The 3,867-nt window shown below is 43.3% G+C and overlaps 1 protein-coding gene across 1 annotated transcript in view; it reads left to right on the plus strand.

Moving 5' to 3' along the window:
* LOC102495845 (vegetative cell wall protein gp1-like) overlaps nt 1–3,867 on the plus strand; it is a 24,555-nt gene that overhangs the window by 4,002 nt on the left and 16,686 nt on the right. The window lies entirely within an intron of this gene.

Consider the following 3,867-nt stretch of genomic DNA (forward strand, 5'->3'; position numbering starts at 1 on the left):
ACCTGGGTCTCCCCCGACCATGAGATCCTGGAGGCTCAGAGCTGCAGAGTTTCCCTCCCACCCCTTCCCTGCAGTTTCGCCCTCCCTGGTGGGTGGTGTCCTTTAGTCTGGGGTAGAGGGTGTTTGGAGATTGTTTAGTGAGTAGAAGAAAAGGAATTTTATAGAGAAGGGAGCTGAAATATAAACGGGAATGGGGAACTTGTGTGTGACTGAATTAAGTGAAGGTCTCTAAAGTCATTGAAAGATACAGTCAAGGAAGCCTACAATAGTTTTTTCTCTTAGATATGTTTTTCTTTTATATTATTGAAAATTAATACAGTGTTTTTTTTTCTTTTAAAAAACATTTTAAACATGTTTCAGTGTAAAAATAAGGGGTGGGGAGACTAGTTCTGTGTGCCTCTGATGTCTAAACCAAGTCATCTAGTTACCTTACGTGGAAAGATTTGAGTCTCCTCTCTATCAAAGAGTACAGTTTTGTTGTTTTATTTTGTAGCTATGTTTTTAAGAGATTTCTAAGTACTGCTTTGTTTAAATAACTGACTAGTATGTGCAGGACACTTTGATTTTGATTTGACCAAGTGTTTTAACCTTTCCTGTTTGACAGACTTCCCAAATCAAATTTACATTCCACGTGAAGTCTTTGAGCCTCAAACTAATTTGGGGGAGTTGTCAATGGACCGCTGGATTTTAGACTTACCTGATACATTGAAATTGTGCGGGAAACATCGTCAAACAGGAAATGGTTTTTATTATCTGTAAGTTACATTGGGTACATGTGTTACTGGTGTGTGTTCCAACATGATCTGAGAATCCCAGAAGTCGGGTGTGTCTCCTGCAGTGTGAGCCATAACTGCGCTGCTCGGCAGGTCTGAGGTTCGCTGTTCCCTGTCAGAGCAGTGACCACGGGCGTCGATGGCTTCAGCTCCCCTGTCCCGGGTGGAGCAACCTGGAACATGACAAGTAAAGTTGCTGCCTTAGAAAGGTCAGGCTGAGTTGATCCCAGGAATAATGCACAGGGTAGTGAGACCTGGTTTAGAGTCGCCACCTGGAGCCTGTCAGAAAATTCAATTTGGCCTGGGAGCCACCCCCAGGACAGGGCAATCTCTGCAGCACCAATATCCCCTAGGCAGGCTTTATGTCCAAGCTCAGCACCGGTTTCTAAGGATGCATAATCTATTTCAACCCCACATTTGCTTAATTGGATAAAGATAATAATCATCCTTATAGAAAGGATTCTCTGCACGTGACTGAACGGTTTGCATTGAGTTTTGCTTCTCATCCTCCCTCCTGAGCAGATAATCTGCTCCCAGGAATATGATGCTTCCTGGGGATGGGTGGAGGGTGGTTATTGACAGAGCAAGGGAGGAAGCTCAGCGTCTCCGTCTAGTGGATCCTACTGGAACAGCAGAAGCAAATCAGGCAGTCCCCATTGTTTAAGGAAATTGGAACCCAAATGATGACAAGGAAATGACTGGACTAGAACATTATAAGACTTGAATTCTGTCCCGCTTGCAAAAAATTCCCAGGGCCTAAATCAACGTCAGGAGTTACAAGATAATCCTAATGAATGTCCATCAGAGTTTCTAAAAAGGATTAACCAAGCTTATGGGTAATGTATTGATGTTGACCCTGAGGAATCGGAAAACAATAAAAAATGGCAAGTATGGGGTCCAGAAGATGGTGTAATGAGTACAGCAGTGCACTTCCACTTGACCAACTGCAGTTCCAGTTCCAGACCCAGTGGCTTGAGACTCATGCCAGGCGCGTGTGTGTGCTTGACCAAGATCCCAAGAGGAGAGTGGAGGAGAAGGGATTGTGGCATGACTATTGCCCTGGGGGATGATCTTTCACTTTCTGTCTTTCTTTCTTTCTCTGTCTGTCTGGTGAGTGCATGTGCCTGATAGTAAAAAATCTCTCTCTAAAAAAAAAATTAAAAAAGGTAAATATTGCTTATATTGCTTTTATAGGACAAAGTGCCCCTGAGAGTAAAATGAAATTGCAAACATCAAATGGATCATTTGGATGAACCCCATTAGATAGTGGTTTTAAGGTGTCATCAGTAGGGACAGAGTCAAGAAGGAAGATGCAGATCAGAATACCAACTTTTATGACTGCAGCCCTGGATAAGATGGGAACTCAAAAAGAAGATAACCCCTCACTGGAAAATATAACTGTGCTACTTTATAGATGAAGGTCACCAGAAGAGAGTCCCATGTTGAATAGGGTGAAGGTGAAAGGTCAGAAAAAGCAGCCTCCCAGGAGGCAGAGAGTGGCAGATGCTCAGATGAGGACAGAGGGGTCAATAAGAGTTCCACCAGAACAATTCCTGACTCTTTTAGAAAAATTGGAAAATCCTTCCTCCCCCCCCCCAAAAAAAAATATACAGGTAGGTAAGTGCCCAAGTGTAAGCTAATGACACCTTGAACAAGTTGAAATAGGCATGAACAAATTGGATATCACTCAATGGAGGTGCAGAGACCCTGAATTTAAATTACTACCTATTGAGGCAAGAAGTCCCAAAGGACATATAAACAATTCTTTTTTTCTTTTTAAGAGATTTTTTCCTTAGGCACCTGTGATCTCTGGAGAGAGACAGACAGAGACAGTGAGAGAGAAAATGAATCATCCCCCAGGGGAATGGCCACACCAGTCTCTTCTCTTCCATTCTTCTCCCGGGATCTTGGGCAGGCATACACACACCCAGGGTGAGTTTCAAGCCATCTGGTTTGGGACTCGAACCGTGTTTTGCCACTTGGGAGTCCAGCAATGTAAGTGCTACATCATCGGTTGTCCCCATATAACCAATTCTTGAAAAACTAGACTTCACTAAATCTTGCCAATCCCTTATACACCCCTATTCTCCTGGGAAGAAGACCTAACTTGACAGGGTTCCATTCTGTCCTGGACCTGTGGCTCGAATGAACCGGTTCAGTACTTACACCCTGTGGTGTCCAGTCCATAGACTCTGCTCAACAAAATCTTGAGAGAAAATGGATGATTGTCAGTGATGGTTTGAAAAGCTGCATTCTTCTGTCTACCTGTGCCAGAGGAGTCCCAGCAATGATTACTTTTCAATGGCAGAACCCAGATACGCAAATGACCCAGGTCCATTGGCACGGTTTAACTAAGGGGTAATAAACACAGTAGGTGAATCCTTGAATTGGCCTGTTGTATTTGGAGAAATGCTGGCTGAGATCTTCAGAAGCCTTGGGTTGGAGATCAACATGGAGATCACTTGCTAATAACCAGCCTTGCCATTACAGATGGCTGTAAAATACCCTGAGGATTCTAGACTATCTGGCTGAAGGCAAGTACAATGTCTCTCAGAAAAAGGCCCACATATGTAAGTAAGAGCTGACACACTTAGTTTCCCCCGGGCTCATGTTCATGTCTGAGCTCTCCTAATCATCCTATGAAGGGTCGTACATCATGGTCCTAATTAGGAAGGAACAGAATTCAGAAATTTATTAAAATATATCAGGGGGCATAAGTTGCCTAAGACTTTTGAACAGGTCACTCAGAAATGCTGGATCCTTGCTAAGCTTAACTCAGGGTCCACTACCAATCCTCCCCACATGAAAGTCCAACATAAATGAGCGAGAACTACTGAAGACTGGTAAGATTTGAGCAGATTCCCCATGATTCTGGAAATGATAAGGACCTACAAGTTCTTATGGACACCTTTTCAGGATGGATGGAAGCATGTCCCATGAAGATGGAGAAAACCTCAGAAGTGGTTCATGTTATCTTGAAATCATTCCAGAATTGAGAACACCAAACAGCCATTAGAGGGAAAATGAGCCCACAGTCATCTCTCCTGTTACTCTGCAGTGTGTAAAGCATTCTTTAGCACATGGAAATTACATT

This window comes from Tupaia chinensis, unplaced genomic scaffold (genome assembly GCF_000334495.1).
Source record: "Tupaia chinensis unplaced genomic scaffold, TupChi_1.0 Scaffold143875_1, whole genome shotgun sequence".
NCBI classification, from domain to species: Eukaryota; Metazoa; Chordata; class Mammalia; order Scandentia; family Tupaiidae; genus Tupaia; species Tupaia belangeri.